Source organism: Bubalus kerabau, chromosome 2 (genome assembly GCF_029407905.1).
Source record: "Bubalus kerabau isolate K-KA32 ecotype Philippines breed swamp buffalo chromosome 2, PCC_UOA_SB_1v2, whole genome shotgun sequence".
NCBI lineage: Eukaryota > Metazoa > Chordata > Mammalia > Artiodactyla > Bovidae > Bubalus > Bubalus kerabau.
In genome coordinates, this window is record NC_073625.1 from 95,594,729 (window position 1) to 95,615,079 (window position 20,351).

Here is a 20,351-nt window from a genome sequence, read left to right on the forward strand (position 1 = left end):
TATGCTTTTAGCTGTTCATTATAATGTCTTAGGGATCCTTCTGCATCCAAAAAAATGTATATTTACATAATTGTTTTGAAAGATAATGTGGTTTCAGAGATTTTTTTTTTTAATAAGTGATCTTTTTCATAAATTACTGAATGAGTGTTTAGCATTGTTGCCAACATCCCCAAGGTAGAGCTGTAGAAATGAGATACCAGTCTAAAAGTTTACCGTTAGCCTTCTTACCTTAAACTTAGTTAACTCTTTAAATTTAGCTTAAAAAAAAATCTAACTTTGTTAAATTTAACTTTTAATTCAGTTAAATTGTTGAGGTAGGCTCTCTTCATATATTTTGTTAAAATAACTAAGCTGGACAAAATTTGTAAAATAGTAGCATGACCTGCCTTAAATCTCTCAAGGTATACACTTGGAATAGTAGATCAGAGTGTCCATACTGTTGGCTGGTGTCTTTTTCCTGTATTATTGTGGCTATTGCTGTCACCTTTCCCAGCCAATATGAAAAGGCTATTTCATATCAATCCCCTTGGCAGACAATTCTCTGCTCTAGTTGAGATCTTCAGACTAAAATCCTTTCTGGGTAGTGAGAAACTGTGGTTAAAGATATCTCAGGCATCAGGATTTTTCTCTACTTGAAGGCTTTAAAAAGACAATATATATTGTGCATGGTTATTTTATATATTCTATCAAACACTTTCAAAAATATGTCCCCAATTACCTCTTTCAAACCTGAATATATTTACCTTACCAATTATCTTTGTTCAGATAATAAAATAGAATTCATATTCTTTTTCATTACAAAACTGAAAGTAGCCACAAGTTACATTACAATTTACTATGGTAAAGAAAATAAGGCATTATGCAAAACATGTTGGGTATAAGAATACAGATTGCTGAGGTTAACACAGTTCCAGATTCCCTAGGCAGTCCTCTTATATGGAGAGGTCTGTAAGTATCTAATAAAGCTGCTGAGGAGACAGAGCATTTTGCCAATTATCTCTTATCATGTTTCATTTAATTACTACAAGACTTAATAAAGGAATGCAAGTTATTCTTCACATTGAAGTTTAAAAACAGTAATTGTACTTTGTAGTAAAACCCCTGATAAATTGACTATTAAAAGTACTACCATTTTTCTGCATTCTCCAATGTTTCTTTCTCTGAACATACATTATTTTTCTAATTAGAAACATGCACCCACCCCACAAATTTTTAAAATTGTTTTTTAATATGGTATGTCTCATGGTTAACAAACAGTTCTTAGAATGTGTATTTTTGCCAAGTAAACTCTCATGGAATCTCTAATAAGTGCAAGCATATTTTGATTTTGATATTAAATTTAGTACATATACTCCATAAGTATATTTCAAAGCTAGAAAAAAAATAATTTGGGTTTTATTTTTCAAATGGTCAGATAATAGATGTTATTACTCTGGAAAAATTCTTCTGTTTCTACTATAGCTCTATGTAAACCTGCCCCTTTATGGCAGATAAGTAATATATGAGAAAAAAAAAAAGTACTGTTTAAAAAATTTCTTACAAGTAAAGAAAACTTTTTATCCAGTTCTTATATGTGTTCTTGAACTTTCTAAATGCTCTACATATTTGTGTAAAATTTAAGATAACATACAAAGTACATATTAAAGGTATATTTTCTCTTCCAAAAGGCTTTATTTCTAAGAGGGGGATATAAGACTTTCAAAGAAATTACATTTTTACCAAAAAGAGAAAGTCAGTTCTGAGACTTAGATCATTTTGATCTGACAGGTATTACTGAGAACTAATTATATTCCAGGTTCCATTACATAGCCATAGTTAAACATAAACAGACAAAACTTCTTCCTTCATACTATAGTACTTCCTTACAGTATAGTAGGATGGGAGATTAGCCCTGGAAAGGTAGACTGGAGCGTGATTATAAGATAGACTTTATGTTACATGTCATTGTGCTTCTTCTAAGCTAACCAGTCTCATCTTTTTAAGAGACCTTGGCATTCATCTTATTCTAAGGAAATGGCAACCCACTCCAGTGTTCTTGCCTGGAGAATCCCAGGAACAGGGGAGCCTGGTGGGCTGCCGTCTATGGGGTTGCACAGAGTAGGACACGACTGAAGCAACTTAGCAGCAGCAGCAGCAGCAGCAAGGGGCTGTCAACCAGGAATAGATAAGGGGCCTATGCTTCCTGGCACATCAGCACTACATCTGACTGTGCAGCTCCAATTGCAGGCTTAGTTTGTGCCTCATCATGTGACACATTGTGATGGACATGCCAACAGACCCTGATAGACTGTGTATACTTTGAAAGCCAATTTCAACATTTAGAAGCTGATTTGGCAGAAGACCCTTCCCTAAAGACCCTTTCTAACATCTGAACATGTGGTTTCTCCTATGTCTGCACCTTTTCACATTATAAACACAAGCTTTCTGTCAAATACTGGTGTTAAATAATCAGCATCCTTCTCTAGCCAACATTTACTTGTACAGCAGAGCATGCCAATGAATCCCCTAATACTGATTACCAGCCAAACCATTTCCAAAGAAAACAAGGATGTTAACCCTTAGATGTCATTAATTGTCTCTTGTATTAAATAAATACTAAAGAGGATGGAAGAAACAGGTTTCCTTGGATTTCAGATTTAAAGACATCATTGTGAAGGTATAAAAGCCACTTGGGTTATAATTTCACTTTAAAAAAATCTAATATCTTTCTTAACAACAACCATAATGAAACTGCTTCAGGGTCTATTTATGTATATGTAAAATCAAACAGAAGAAATAATTTCTTTGTAAGAAAGTGAGTTAAATCAATTTGTTTCTAATGATACTTTAAGATTAATTGATATAAGACACAGTAAACCAAAGTGATGACAAGTCACCAAAGACCTGGTACTATACCAGACGTTTACATGACTACTTAAACTGGCTATGTCTCAGCATATCTTGTTGCCTACTTTTGAAACATAGTTAGGATGAGATACAATTATCTTGATGTCACTAGAGATTTTAATCTTTTAGAGAAATATTGTCAACTGGAAATATAATGCAAGCCACAACTTGCATTTTAAATGTTATATAGTCAACAATAGAAAGTAACAAGTGAATTAGTTTAAAAATGTGTTTTATTTGAACCAATTTACCCCAAATATTATCATTTCAATAACTGTTCATTGTAAAAATATTCATTAATGATGCATATTTTGATACTGCCTTTTCAAATTCTAATGTCAAATTTATATTAACAATGCATCTAAATTCAGACGAGCTCAATAGCTAGATGTGAGTACCATATTGAACAGCACAGTCGTATGGGCTGACCCTGTATCAGTGTCACTGGTTGTTACTATGTACTGGACAAGTTTGTGTATATATCAGGGCCTCAAAATAGTACATTACTGTTATGAGGGATGTTTGTAAATTAATGTATAATTTAGAAGTTGTGTTTTTTAGTTGCTAAGTTGTGCCTGACACTTTTACCACCCCATGGACTGTAAACCTGCCTGGGATTTCCCAGGCAAGAATACAAGAGTGGGTTGCCATTTCCTTCTTTGGGGATCTTCTTGACCCAAAGATCAAACCGCATCTCCTGCTTGGCAGGTGAATTCTTTACCGCTGAGCCACCTGGGAAGCCCTAATAATTTAGAAGTATGTCATGATAATTTATCATATCATCCCACAATGTTTGAAAGTTGCTTCACATTCTGACAGCAAGTAATTGACTCCGTACTTACTGGTTAAGGAAGTCTAATATTTACTAATGTTGAGTTGTTTAGGAAAAAAAGATATTTTAAAGCATCAAAACTTCTCAATTTCCCTTTCTCTCTTATGTAACTTATAAACAGCTGAGGCAACATATGTTAGAGATTTAGAATGTCAGTTGTCATTAAGAACTGAAACTGAAGTAATATAATAAAGGACTAGTCAACATTTTCAGAATTATTGCTGCTTAAGGCAGATGCCTCTAGTTTTGTGACCCCTCCCCTGCTAAAATTTAAGATGTATCTTTTCTAAAAACCTTTCCTCTGGAAAAATTCTCTTTGCTTTCTTTTACATGCAAACAACCCATTGCTCAGCCACATCATCCCATGGCTCTAAATGATTAATCATACGCAGTTTTCCAAGCTCTTGCTCATGCTTGCTCATGCTACAGTTTCAGTTTCCTACAAATTTCTTCTTGAAAAGTATTTTTTCCCCCAAGTCACAGGACATGTCTTGTTGGGGATCAAAAACAGCATGCAGCCTTTGCCATGCCCTTCCACAAGACCAGCTTCCCTCTTGGGTTTCTTGCTTTTCTCAATAGACTGTTTGAAGGTGACCTGTCCCTTCTGTGAACCTGTCTATAGGATACATTTAACAGTTTAATGTAAAAACATATTTAGCAGTATAATTGCTAATATTAACTAGGCAAAGAAGTCCTCTTCCATGACGTGTCCTGGTAACATATGTTGCCAAAACTACTTTCTAACAGTTTAGAGAAAATAATCCTTTCCCTGGTGATGTTATCCTTTTAACTGAGCCCTAAGGTGATGTTGAATATGCCTAGTGTCTAACACAGTTGCAATAAAAATGGCCACTTTAGCACCTGCTCACAGCTTCTCTATAGTGCTGGCACGGATCAATACTTCTCTCTAGCACCAGGTTTAAACCAGTTATTGGGCTTCAATGGTGGCTCAGATGGTAAAGAATCCACCTGCAATGTGGGACATCTGGGTTTGATCCCTGGGTTGGGAAGAACTCCTGGAGGAGGGCATGGCAACCTACTCCAGTATTCTTGCCTGGAGAAGCCCTGTGGACAGTGGAGAATGGGGCTGCTGCAGTCCATGGGGTCACAAAACGTTGGGCACTACTGAGCGACTAAGCACACAAACCAGTTATCAGAGACTAGACTGTCTTCCGTTTCCCCGTAACCTAGCCTTCATCCTTTGATGCACTGCTTGCTATATCAGTGCAACAGGAGAGCAAAACTTAGAGTAGAAGCAATATGTTGAGTGAAAATTCTTTTATATTTTGTAATTCCATTTTCATCTTCTCCAATACAGTATACTAATGCATATATATTTAGAAAGATGGTAACAATAACCCTGTATGCAAGACAGCAAAAGAGACACAGATGTATAGAACACTCTTTTGGACTCTGTGGGAGAGGGAGAGGGGGGATGATTTTGGAGAATGGCATTGAAACATGTATAATATCATATAAGAAATGAATCACCAGTCCAGGTTCAATGCAGGATACAGGAAGCTTGGGGCTGGTGCACTGGGATGACCCAGAGGGATGGTATGGGGAGGGAGGTGAGAGGGAGGAGGGGGGTTCAGGATTGGAAACACGTGTACACCCGTGGCAGATTCATGTTGATGTATGGCAAAACCAATACAATATTGTAAAGTAAAAATAAATAAATCATATTCTCTATATTATACAATATTTAAAGTTTGCGTACTTAAAGTATTATTTGTATAAGTGTAAAGATTTGTTTTCATAAATAAAAAATCTTTATTGACTAAGAAAGTGGTCAAATTGCCAACATTTGTTGGATCATTGAAAAAGCAACAGAGTTCAAGAAAAATGTCTACTTCTGTTTTATTGACTATGCCAAAGCCTTTGACTGTGTGGATAACAATAAACTGTGGAAAATTTTGAAAGAGGTGGAAATACCAGACCACCTGACCTGCCTCTTGAGAAACCTGTATGCAAATCAGGAAGCAACAGTTAGAAGTGGACATGGAACAACAGACTGGTTCCAAATAGGGAAAGGAGTATGTCAAGCCTGTATATTGTCAACATGCTTACTTAACCTTTATGCAGAGTACATCATGAGAAACACTGGGCTGAATGAAGCATAAGCTGGAATCAAGATTGCCGTGAGAAATATCAATAACCTCAGATATGCAGATGATACCACCCTTATGGAAGAAAGTGAAGAACTAAAGAGCCTTTTGATGAAAGGGAAAGAGGAGAATGAAACAGTTGGTTTAAAACTCAACATTCAGAAAACTAAAATCATGGCTTCTGGTCTCATCACTTCATGGCAAATAAATGGGGAAACAGTGGAAACTGCTACAGACTTTATTTTGAAGGGCTCCAAAATCACTGCAGATGGTGACTGCAACCATGAAATTAAAAGACGCTTACTCCTTGGAAGGAAAGTTATGACCAACCTAGATAGCATATTAAAAAGCAGAGACATTACTTTGTCAACAAAGCTCCATCTATTCAAAGCTATGGTTTTTCCAGTAGTCATGTACAGATGTGAGAGTTGGTCTCTAAGAAAGCTGAGTGCCAAAGAATTGATGCTTTAATTGATACTTATGAACTGTGGTGTTGGAGAAGACTCTTGAGAGTCCCTTGGACTTCAAGGAGATCCAACCAGTCCATCCTAAAGGAAATCGGATCTGAATGTTCATTGGAAGGACTGATGTTGAAGCTGAAACTCCAATACTTTGGCCACTTGATGCGAAGAACTGACTCATTTGAAAAGACCCTGATGCTGGGAAAGATTAAATGAGGGAGGGGAAGGGGATGACAGAGGGTGAGATGGTTGGATGGCATCACTGACTCAATGGACATGAATTTGAGTAAGCTCTGGGAGTTGGTGATGGACAGGGAAGCCTGGCATGCTGCAGTCCATGGGGTCGCAGTTGGACATGACTGAGTGACTGAACTGAACTGATAAAAGTAATATTCATTGTAAAAAATAAATCAAACTATAAAGATTTCTATAAAATTTCTTATAAACTCTACAGTAAAATTTTCTAGAGTGGTTTGTTTTAAATCCTTTATCCTTTGTGCATTCTCTTTCTCATTAAGATTATATAAAGTATGTATAACAAATTTTTCATACATATATATATATATATATATATATACATGCTGCTACTGCTAAGTCGCTTCAGTCGTGGCTGACTCTGTGCAACCCCATAGATGGCAGCCTACCAGGCTCCCCCATCCCTGGGATTCTCCAGGCAAGAACACTGGAGTGGGTTGCCATTTCCTTCTCCAATGCATGAAAGTGAAAAGTGAAAGTGAAGTCACTCAGTCGTGTCCGACTCTTAGCGACCCCATGGACTGCAGCCCACCAGGCTCCTCCATCCATGGGATTTTCCAGGCAATATATGTGTATATATATATACACATATATTGATATATAGTGATTATACAGTGGAGGTAACATATTCAAGGGATTAGATCTGGTAGACTGAGTGACTGAAAAACTACGGATGGAGGTCTGTTCGGTGTTACCGAACAAGAGGCAGTGACCAAAACATACCCAAAAAAAAGAAACGAAAGAGGGCAAAGTGGTTGTCTGAGGAGGTTTACAAATAACTAAGGAAAGAAGAGAAACAAAAGGCAAGAGAGAAAGGGAAAAAATATGCCCAACTTAGGGCAGAGTTTCAGAGAATAGAAAGGAGAGATTTTAAAAAGGCCTTCTTAAGTGAACAATGCGCAGAAATAGAGGAAAACAGCATAATGAAGACTAGAGATCTCTTCAAGAAAATTGGAGATACTAAGGGAATATTTCATGCAAGGTTGGGCACAATAAAGGACAAATCCATAAGGACATAAGAGAAGCAGAAAAGATTAAGAAGTAGCATGAATATACAGAAGAAGATCTTAATGAACCAGATAACCATGATAGTGTGGTCACTAACCTAGAGCCAGACACTCTGGACTATGAAGTCAAGTGGGTCTTAGGAAGCATTACTAAGAATGAAGCTAGTGGAGGTAATGGAATTCCAGCTGAACTACTTAAAATCCTAAAAGATGATGCTGTTGCAGCACTGCACTCAATATGCCAGCAAATTTGGAAAACTCAGCAGTGGCCACAGGGCTGGAAAAGGTCAGTTTTCATTTTAATCTCAAAGAACAGTAATGACAAAGAATATTCAAACTACCATAAAATTGCATCTGTTTCCCATGCTAGTAAGGTTATGCTCAAAATCCATCAAGCTAAGCTTCAGCAGTTTGTGAACCAAGAACTTCCAGATGTAGAAGCTGGGTCTCAGAAAGGTAGAGGAAACAGAGATCAAATTGTCAAGATTCATTAAATCATGGAGAAAGCAAGAAGTTCCAGAAATACATTTACTTCTGCTTCATCCATGTACTAAGCCTTTGACTACTGGTTCCAAATAGGAAAAGGAGTACATCAAGGCTGTATATTGTCACCCTGCTTGTTTAACCTATATGCAGAGTACATCATGAGAAATGCTGGGCTGGAAGAAGCACAAGCTGGAATCAAGATTGTTGGGAGAAATATCAATAACCTCAGATATACAGATGACACCACCCTTATGGCAGAAAGTGAAGAGGAACTAAAAAGCCTGTTGATGAAAGTGAAAGAGGAGAGTGAAAAAGTTGGCTTAAAGCTCAACATTCAGAAAACTAAGATCATGGCATCTGGTCCCATCACTTCGTGACAGATAGATGGGGAAACGGTGGAAACAGTGTCAGACTTTATTTTTTTGGGTTCCAAATCACTGCAGCTGGTGATTGCAGCCATGAAATTAAAAGATACTTACTCCTTGGAAGGAAAGTTATGACCAACCTAGATAGCATATTGAAAAGCAGAGATATTATTTTGCCAACAAAGTTTCGTCTAGTCAAGGCTATGGTTTTTCCAGTGGTCATGTATGGATGTGAGAGGTGGACTGTGAAGAAAGCTGAGCGCTGAAGAATTGATGCTTTTGAACTGTGGAGTTGGAGAAGACTCTTGAGAGTCCCTTGGACTGCAAGGAGATCCAAACAGTCATTCTAAAGGAGATCAATCCTGGGTGTTGTTTGGAAGGACTGATGCTAAAGCTGAAACTCCAGTACTTTGGCCACCTCATGCGAAGAGTTGACTCACTGGAAAAGACTGTGATGCTGGGAGGGATTGGGGGCAGGAGGAGAAGGGGACGACAGAGGATGAGATGGCTGGATGGCATCACTGACTCGATGGACATGAGTCTGAGTGAACTCCGGGAGTTGGTGATGGACAGGGAGGCCTGGCATGCTGCGATTCATGGGGTCGCAAAGAGTCAGACACGACCGAGTGACTAAACTGAACTGAACTGAACTGATATGGAAAACAAGAAACTGTTGAAAATTCTTAAAGAGATGGGAATACCAGACCACCATATCTGCCACTTAAGAAACCTATATTCAGGTCAAGAAGCAACAGATATAACCAGACATGGAACAAAGGACTGGTTCAAAATTGGGAAAGGAGTATGTCAAGTATGTCAGTAATGTCAGTATTATCACCCTGTTTATTTAACTTCTGTTAGAATACATCATGTTAAATGCTGGATGGATGAAGCTCTATCCAGAATCAAGATTTCCAGGAGAAATATTAACAACCTCATATATGCAGATGATACCACTCTAATAGCAGAAAGTTAAGTGGAACTAAAGAGCCTCTCGATGAGAGTAAAAAATGAGACTGAATAATCTGGCTTGAAACTCAACATTCAAAAAACTAAGATCATGGCATCCAGTCCAATCACTTCATGGCAAATAGAGTAAAAATTGGAAGCAGTGACAGATTTTATTTTCTTGGGCTCCAAATTCATGCAGATGGTGACTGCAGCCATGAAATTAAAAGATGCTTGCTCCTTGAAAAGAAAGCTATGACAAACCTAGATAGCATATTAAAAAGCAGAGTCAAAGCTATGTTTTTTACAGTAGTCATGTAAAAATGTGAGAGTTGGACCATAAAGAATGTTGAGTGCCAAAGAACTAATACTCTCAAATTGTGGTGCTGGAGAAGACTCTTGAGAATTTCTTGGACTGCAAGGGTATTAAGCCAATCAATCCTAAAGGAAATCAACCCTGAATATTCATTGGAAGGACTGTTGCTGAAGCTCCAATTCTTCGGCCACCCAATTTGAAGAGCCAACTCCCTGTAAAGAGCTTGATGCTGGGAAAGATTGAAGGCAAAAGGAAAAGTGGGTGACAGTGGATAAGACGGTTAGATAACATCACCATCTCAAAGGACATGAATTTGAGCAAGCTCCAGGAGACAGTAGAGGACAGACAAGCCTGGCTGCTGCAATCCATGGGGTCACAAAGAGTTGGACAATACTTAGCGACTGAACAATAGCAAAGTGGATATAATATCTACATTTAAATTTTTATTAGATGCATAATATTCCATTTCATACCATGAATAATTAGCCAAGTCTTACTGATGAATTATTAGTTTCAAATTCTTTTTCATTAAAATCTAAGTGTAAGATACATTTTATATGTAAGCTGGAATCTGTTGCCAATTATATTTCTTGAGAATTCCTTCTTGTGGAACCTTTGTGTCTGAACCTATTATATTGAATGTGTTTACTCATTCCTTTAAAATATTTTGTTTAGCAAAATGTTAAAATAATAGATTTTTTCTTTCAAAATGACAAATTTAGAACATGTGTTTTACCTCACTGATATCTTAAAAAAGTAAGAGATTCTTTTAAAATAACTAAAAAGGAGAGTAGGGGTACTCTAAACAAATTAAAAAAAAATAAGAGTACTTGAAAAATATTATATATATTGTATTTGAAAGTTAATAATATAGGTTGTTATCTCTTGATCTGAATGCATATCAGATCAGATCAGATCAGTCGCTCAGTCGTGTTTGACTCTTTGTGACCCCATGAATCGCAGCATGCCAGGCCTGAATGCATATACATCTACCCAATTCTTTCCAATGACTTCATATGACTTCATAGTATTCTATTTCCTACATCTAACATAAATTATATCCTAATGATTGACTTTGAAGAATGTTTACAGTTAATATTCTATTAAATACCATAATAAATATCAATGTATAAATATTACTGCTTTGGGTGATTGTAACTATAGATTATAGATTTAGCAATTGCTGTATAAAAGACATCATACTTTTTACCAAAGTGTCTAAAAAACAACATACTTTCACCAAACATCTATTTCTCTACACCTGAAAATTGAGAAGTTATCCAAATTTTTAATTTTGCCAAATAAGTAGGTGGTAAATCATATTCATTCTCATTGTGTTTAACATTTCTGAATACAGAACTAGTATATTTTATATTTTTCATTCTCTAGTTTTTAAATATAATTTGCTACCAATAATATATGCTAGTATTATACAATTTAATTTTGTAAATTTTTGAAATTCAAATAATGATGCCATGTTAAATTAATTCTGTAATTTGCTTTATTTGCTCAGTATTTTGTTGGTGAAATGCAAACATATTATACATGCTGTGGTAGTTTATTAATTCCATGTCTCATTCTTTCCCATTGTCACAATATGTTGTTTGCTTTAATCCATCCTCCTATTATTTTACATTTGGGTTTCCTACTTTTTTTCTTGTTAAAAATGATGTTGATAACAACATTATTCTGTCTCCTGGTGTAAGTAGATAAATATTTTATCAAACAAACATATGTATATGTGTGTGTGTGTGTGTGTGTGTGAAGAAAATAGTTGTGCCTTAGTATAAGCACATTTTTAAAATGTGTACATAACTTCAAATTGTTTACAAACTGTTTGAAAGAAATTCAAATAGTTGTAAGCAATTGCTACTGCTACTGCTAAGTCGCTTCAGTCGTGTCCGACTCTGTGCGACCCCATAGATGGCAGCCCACAGGGCTCCCCGGTCCCTGGGATTCTCCAGGCAAGAACACTGGAGTGGGTTGCCATTTCCTTCTCCAATGCAGGAAAGTGAAAAGTGAAAGTGAAGTTGCTCAGTCATGTCCGACTCTTCGCGACCCCATGGTCTGCAGCCTACCAGGCTCCTCCGTCCATGGGATTTTTCCAGGCAAGAGTACTGGAGTGGGGTGCCATTTCCTTCTCCAGTTGTAAGCAATAGCCATGGCTTTTTCAGACTTTTCAGGTTTTTTCTACAATTAAGTGGTTCAGCTGGCTCCTCGCTATGGTTTTAATTTGCTTTTCTTTAATTTCTGAAAAGGTTGACCTTTTGTTTTTATTTGTATTAGGTACCCATATTCCTGCTTCTAGGAAATACCTCTTTTTATATTTTGTCAAATTGTTTTGCTTTTTAAATTGCTTTTTAGGTGTTGTACATGCTCTGTATTAGTTTATTGCTAATTATATGTGGCAAATATCTTCTCCCATTATTTACTTTCACTCTTTCTATTTGTGGAAAAACTAATATAATCAGTTTTATTAATGTTTCCCTTTTTGTTCTATTTCATTTAAAAGCATTATGGTATTATATCTCACAAAGAAGCATTTCCTTCATGTGTAGTATATTATGTAATAGAAATCCTATTTCACTGTTCTATATAGGTAAGCACTGCCCCATCATCATTACTGAGTAATTGTCTTTTTCCAGTGACCTCACTGCAGTCATATATTGGGTCTCCTTATATTTGCACTGATTTGCTAATGAGTTTGTGTTACATTCTATTCGTTTTTTACTATCTGTTATCACTTGTTAATATTCACCCTGGATCTATTATACGATATTTGCTACCTGATAACCTGGTGTTGGGGCTTCCTTGGAGGCTCAGATAGAAAAGAATCTGCCTGCTATGCAGGAGACCTGGGTGCAATCCCTGGGTTGGGAAGATCCCCTGGAGGAAGGATGGTAACCCACTCCATTATTCTTGCCTAGAGAATCCCATGGACAGAGAAGCCTGGGCTACTGTCCACAGGGTTGCAAAGAGTCGGATATAACTGAGAGACTAAGCACAGCACAACACAGCCTGGTGTTAGTACTATCATATATTTATTAATTTAGTTTGATTTTGATGTTTATATCTTTATAGCAACCTCATCTGAATCTTTTGCTTCAAAAATGTTTTGGCTCTTTTATGGCTTTGCTGTCAAGAACTATAAAGTTATTTTGAAATTTTGATTAGACTTTTGTAACTATCATATTATAAATCAAGTAAAAAATTAATCTTTACTGATACATCATATTTCTATGAACATGGATATATGCCTTCATCTATTTTAGCTCTTTTGTAATTTTACACATAAATGTCTCACATGTTATTTGTAAGTTTAGAATTTTTAAGCTTTCCATATCTTCTGTGCTTATTAAATTATATAGAAAGATTTTTTTATTTCTAAAATTATTGAAGGATTTAGTTACATCTTAATTTAACTAAAATTTAAATTTTCAAACTAGATACAACCATTTTTTATATGTGGTCCTGCATGTTTTCAGTAATTTAATTGATAAAGTTTGGGTTATTTTTTCTAAAGCTATGTTCTCTGATATTTTAATGAACATGAATAAAATGAATTAATGATAAATTATTGAGAATTTCCTATGTTTTAAGCAATGAATTCATTACTCAATTTATCTTGGGTAAAATCCTGAAATATTAAAGTAATTATTTACTTTTTAAATAAGATGAGAGGAGAGAGTAGAGACAAGATAAGTTAAATAAATAAAGATCGAACTCATAAATGCAATATAGCCAGAATATTAAATCCAGATCAACTTGATTCCAAAATCTTTGCCCTCACCACATCCTATAATCAACATGGGAGCAAAATCCTAACACACAATCTCAAAACTTTCTGTTGTACAAGTAATATTGCCCAAAATAAATTTGGAGCCCCTTTAATATTATAGATTCCACATGAGATTTGATGAATCCTTGTGAAGTAAGAAATACTTACAACTATAAACACATTTTATTTTTTTGTCTGATTTTAGGAAAAAATTGTTAATGTAGATAGACTATTTCTATGTGAACCTCTAAGTTGTGATATATAATGAAAGATACTTATTTATAGAATGTTTTTGTTAAGTGTTGAATTAAGGCTTTAGAGCCTAAATATTGCATTTAAGGACTTCTATGATCTTTCTTTTTTAATATACTGAAAAATTCAAGTACGATTAAATTATCTTAATGTAATAATGAAGAAAGAAACCATTTTCAATTAATTATATATGAGAAAAAAAGCTAAAATGAAATCTCTATTAAATTTAATTTAATCTCATTGATTAAACACACATAAAATTCTTTCCTTCTCTTTTAGTAGCAACTTGAGAAAGTCAGTGTACATGTTAAATGTTCCATACAAGCTATACCACAGAGACAAATCAATGACATTGCCGTAAACTTTGCTGGGGAGGCTCTTGGGTTTATATAATGTGATTTATCATCTGTAACACTAAAGTTACTTTTCTTTGCTAAAGCCTGTGGTCAGACATTAAAAATTACTTAAAAGATAAATGGCTTGTCAAATTTCTTGTTAGGTAAATCCCAAAGGATACAATTTATTCACTGAAGTAAATGTTGGACAGTAATGAAAAAAATACCACATATTTCTTAGTAAGTTCGCAAAAATTAAATGCTAGTCAATAGCATCTCTCCCATCACCTAATAGACCATAAAGGGGGAGTTTTATTCCATTGACACCAGAAATCTCTTCAATGAAGTGACGCTATACACCTTAATAATTCCTTGGCACAGGGCAGTAGTGCCTAGCCATCTGCGCAGCTAACTAATAGTATGTGAATCAGACATCTTAAATTCAAATGCATGTGGGGCGTGGCCCACAACATAAACGAGGAAGCATCCAGGTGTGAGACAAAGGAGGCAGATGAGCCCACCACACACTTCAGAGTGCGCTGCTTAAAGGGGACTGCCACTGCTCAGCCTAAGCAGATATTATGCAGAAAAGTGGGTGCAGTGTTGTTAGATCTTGTGACTCTTCAAGAAAAATTTCTAAACCTAAACTCTTCCATAAAATGTCCAATTTTGAAAATGTTCTGCTGAGCAAATATAATACCTCCATAGGTTGCTTTATGCTTAATGTGGCCTATGGATGTATTATATTTCAAATATAAACTCTTTACATGAGAACAAAGGAGTGAAGAGTAAAAGAGAATATAAAATGCAGAGAGACAAAAGTAATTTTGTCTAGAAGGAAAGAGGAGTTAGTCCCCGTGACTAAATATTTATAGTGAAAAGTGACAAGGAAAAGCAGGACTGGAATATTTTTGGAAGACCTAAGGATAACATGAAATTCTTTTTGAATTTCAAGGTCTGACATTCCTGACTTCTGCCACTTGCTTCTTTACTGGGCTCTTTTTTTCTTGGGTGTATTTGCTCAATCCAAGTCAATTCTTTTATCCATAAAATGGGAATATTTGCTACAACTGTATAGGATTTATGAGATTATTAAAATGAAATGTTATTAATATATAAAAATAACTACAAACATATCCCTTGCAGAAAATATACTTCATGGTTGTTGGTTGATATTTCTTTTCCTTTTCTTATTTATTTATTGTCGGCTGGGCTGGGTCTTCATTGCTGCATGCAGGCTTTCTCTAGCAGTGGCAAGTGAGGCCTGCTCTCTGGTTGTGCAAGGGCTTCTCATTGTGGTGGCTTCTCTTCCTGTGCAGCACCGACTCCAGGAAGCATGAGCTTCAGTGGTTGCAGCACATGGGCTCAGTGGTTGTGGCTCAAGAGTTCTATGGCTCATTAATTGCGATGCACAGGCTTAGTTTCCTAACGGCATGTGGAATCTTCCTAGACCAGAGATTGAAACTGTGTCCCCTTCATTGGCAGGTGATTCTTAACTACTGGACCACCAGGGAAGTACCTCTCTTCCTTTTCTTGTTTGCGATTATTTGGAGTATGGTTAAGATTATGGAAGGCGGTTTGTAAAACGAAATACAAGTCAACATGTTAAGGTACTCAAAAAGGAATAAGAGTTTATAAGGGTTAACAAGATAATATCCATATCCAATCATGCTATTATTTTTTTCCTGAACATCCATTCAAAAAAAGAAAAAAGAAATAGACATTCAAATAATAAGTTCAGTGGTAACTCTCTGGACCACAATGAGGAAAGAAGATAGAAAACCTGAGTGTGGATTTTTGCCTATTTCAGAAACTCATTTCAAGTTTATAGTGCTATTTTCACTAATATAAAATAAAACACATTTTAATGTAGAGTTTTTATTTTATCTAGGTCCTATTTTTTAATGATACATGAAGGGAAAATTGGTCCAGGGAACACCAGAACACACAGAATTGTGTTGTAGGATGGAAAGTCTGCATTTAAGGAACTCAAAACGTTTATACTGGGAAATAACCTTCCTGAGCTTTGTCCCAAACAAAGGCATTATTTATATTATACTGGACAGTATATTTGACCAGGAGAGACTATCTCTATCTTCCAAAGCTATTTGCTTTACAAACACTGTTGAAAATATGATTAAAACAAAGGTAGTCTATGCATCACAAGATGTTCACACACATGACAGAAACTACATGAGACATATAGAAACTAAGGAGAATGCCCTCCTATGCTGTCTAATGAGTCAATTAACCAAGATCAGTTCAGTTCAGTCACTCAGTCATATCCGACTCTTTGCGACCCCATGAATCGCAGCACGCCAGGCCTCCCTGTCCATCACCACCTCCCGGAGTACACTCACACTCACTTCCATCGAGTCAGTGATGCCATCCAGCCATCTCATCCTCTGTCATCCCCTTCTCCTCCTGCCCCCAATCCCTCCCAGCATCACAGTCTTTTCCAATGAGTCAACTCTTCACATGAGATGGCCGAAGTACTGGAGTTTCAGCTTTAGCATCATTCCTTCCAAAGAACACCCAGGACTGATCTCCTTCAGAATGGACTAGTTGGATCTCCGTGCAGTCCAAGGGACTCTCGGGAGTATTCTCCAACACCACAGTTCAAAAGCATAAATTCTTCAGCGCTCAGCTTTCTTCACAGTCCAACTCTTGCATCCATACATGACCACTGGAAAAACCATAGCCTTGACTAGACAGACCTTAGTTGGCAAAGTAATATCTCTGCTTTTCAATATGCTATCTAGGTTGGTCATAACTTTTCTTCCAAGGAGTAAGTGTCTTTTAATTTCATGGCTGCTGTCATCATCTGCAGTGATTTTGGAGCCCCAAATAATAAAGTCTGACACTGTTTCTGCTATTGCCATGAAGTGATGGGACCAGATGCCATGATCTTCATTTTCTGAATGTTGAGCTTTAAGCCAACTTTTTCACTCTCCACTTTCACTTTCATCAAGAGGTTTTTTAGTTCCTCTTCACTTTCTGCCATAAGAGTGGTGTCATCTGCATATCTGAGGTTATTGATATTTCTCCCAGCAACCTTGATTCTAGCTTGTGCTTCTTCCAGCCCAGCATTTCTCATGATGTACTTTGCATATAAGTTAAATAAGCAGGGTGACAATATACAGCCTTGAAGTACTCCTTTTCCTACTTGGAACCAGTCTGTTGTTCCATGTCCAGTTCTAACTGTTGCTTCCTGACCTGCATAGAGGTCAAGATGCAGGTCAGGTGGTTTGGTATTCCCATCTCTTTCAGAATTTTCCACAGTTTATTGTGATCCACACAGTCAAAGGCTTTGGCATAGTCAATAAAGCAGAAATAGATGTTTTTCTGGAACTCTCTTGCTTTTTCCATGATCCAGCAGATGTTAGCAATTTTATTTCTGTACTCAATTTTCAATATTCGTAGTCCTCTTAATTTCTCAATAATATTTTTTTTCTCTCTTCACTATGAAAATGATGTAGGTTTTATGGATATAAACCTAGACCCTACCTTGTGGACTCCATACATAGCAGTGAGGATTAAACTTTAAACCTAACAAGGTCCTTGGCCTACAGGTTCTCTTAGTCAAGAAAAGGAGCTACACGTAAATGTCAGTCATCAATTTTATTATAACAGTAGTATATGCAAAGGTCAAGTGGTAGATAGAAAGAAGTACTTGGTTTGACCCAAAAGATGTCTATTAAAGTAGATTTTTATCCAGGAACAAGACTCTAAGTTTCTCAGAGGAGCTTAATTTTAAACTATATTTTGATATTAAGACTATATACATTTTTAGTAAGTAGAGGTAGAAGAAGGGGTGCGGGAAGGTTCTGGCAATGAAAATATGCAAAGTATGCAAGAGAAAAACCATGGTATGCCATGAGATTTGTAAGTATTTGTTATTTCTAGGACATGGAGTACATTTAAGTAGATAGAAAATGATTCTGGGAAAATAGCAAGGTAGACTATGAATGACCCATCTAATGCTAAGGATTTGAGCTTTGCCATAAGATAGTTGGAACCAATAAGGAAAAAGATTTTAAGGAGGCATATTAATTTATATTACATTAATGTTTTCTTATTTCAGAGAGTAATACTGATTTCTTATTAGCTAAAAGCTACAAGCAAGTTCTCTTATTCTTCTAGACATCTAGTGCAGGAAATTTACAGTGAATTCTGATGACAAAGGAGACAGAGAATTTTGCTTTCAATTGTCTTCAAAAGCTGATCTATTCACACATGGGCAGAAAATGTACAATACTTCAGATTCCTGACAGTGCAACAACAGTAGCACTGGCTTGGGAAGAGAGTAGGAGGGTAGACCAAATGTGGCTAAAGAGAGTCTATAGGCCATTCCTCCTTCCTGTATGGTTCACTGTGTATGTTTCTGATTCCTGCACTGGATTGACCAGGGAATTTGGGAAAGGACAATTTAATGACTTGAAGAATGGTTTCAGTTCAGTCGTTCAGTCGTGTCCGACTCTTTGCGACCCCATGAATTGCAGCTCGCCAGGCCTCCCTGTCCATCAGCAGCTCCCGGAGTTCACTCAGACTCACGTCCATTGAGTCAGTGATGCCATCCAGCCATCTCATCCTCTGTCATCCCCTTCTCCTCCTGCCCCCAATCCCTCCCAGCATCACAGTCTTTTCCAATGAGTCAACTCTTTGCATGAGGTGGCCAAAGGACTGGAGTTTCAGATTTAGCATCATTCCTTCCAAAGAAATCCCAGGGCTGATCTCCTTCAGAAGGGACTGGTTAGGTCTCCATGCAGTCCAAGGGACTCTCAAGAGTCTTCTTCAACACCACAGTTCAAAAGCATCAATTCTTTGGTGCTCAGCCTTCTTCACAGTCCAACTCTCACATCCATACATAACCACAGGAAAAACCATAGCCTTGACTAGATGAACCTTTGTTGGCAAAGTAATGTCTCTGCTTTTCAATATGCTATCTAGGTTGGTCATAACTTTCCTTCCAAGGAGTAAGTGTCTTTTAATTTCATGGCTGCAGTCACCATCTGCAGTGATTTGGGAGCCCCCAAAAATAAAGTCTGACACTGTTTCCACCGTTTCCCCATCTATTTCCCATGAAGTGGTGGGACCGGATGCCATGATCTTCATTTTCTGAATGTTGAGCTTTAAGCCAACTTTTTCACTTTCCACTTTCACTTTCATCAAGAGGCTTTTGAGTTCCTCTTCACTTTCTGCCATAAGGGTGGTGTCATCTGCATATCTGAGGTTATTGATATTTCTCCCGGCAATCTTGATTCCAGCTTGTGCTTCTTCCAGTCTAGCGTTTCTCATCATGTACTCTGCATATAACTTAAATAAGCAGGGTGACAGTATACAGCCTTGACGTACTCCTTTTCCTATTTGGAACCAGTCTGTTGTTCCATGTCCAGTTCTAACTGTTGCTTCCTGACCTGCATACAAATTTCTCTAGAGACAGATCAGGTGGTCTGGTATTCCCATCTCTTTCAGAATTTTCCACAGTTTATTGTGATCCACACATTCAAAGGCTTTGGCATAGTCAATAAAGCAGAAATAGATGTTTTTCTGAAACTCTCTTGCTTTTTCCATGCTCCAGCAGATGTTGGCAATTTGATCTCTGGTTCCTCTGCCTTTTCTAAAACAAGCTTGAACATCAGGAAGTTCACAGTTCATGTATTGCTGAAGCCTGGCTTGGAGAATTAGAGACTGCTTAACCTACACACATCAAATGTAGGCAGTCATTCAAGAGCTGAGATTCCTTCAGATAAAACCAAGCAAACAATCAAACAAAACACAGCTCATTCATTTTTAGAAGCATGTCCTTAAAAAAAAATAAAAAGAAAAAAAAAAGAAAACAAACAAACAAAAAAAGAAAAATACATGTGAATATTTTTTGAGTACATACAATGTTCCGGATACTGGTATAAGAGATTCACATGTATTAAATGGAACTATCAAAATGACCCAAAGAAGTAGATCGTTTTTTACTTCTTTACAAGTGAAGACACTGAGACACACACAAAAAGTAACTTCAGCAAAATCATAAATGGACAAATTCAAGATTCACAACAAGCCATCTTCCTCCAGAGGCCATACTCTTAAAAGCAGTTAAAAACTTATATAGAAGAAAAATTACACATTGGAGTTTCAAACACAGACTTGATAGCTGTATTATAGTCAATTTGATCAGCCACTTTATGTCTAAGACCTGCAATCATTAACTTCTCTAAGACAAAGTATAAGAAAAAATTATACTTTTTTTATTAAAAGGGAAAGATTATAATTGGCATTTGTTGGTGGGAGGGTAAAACCAAAAGACTTATTATCCATTAAGTAG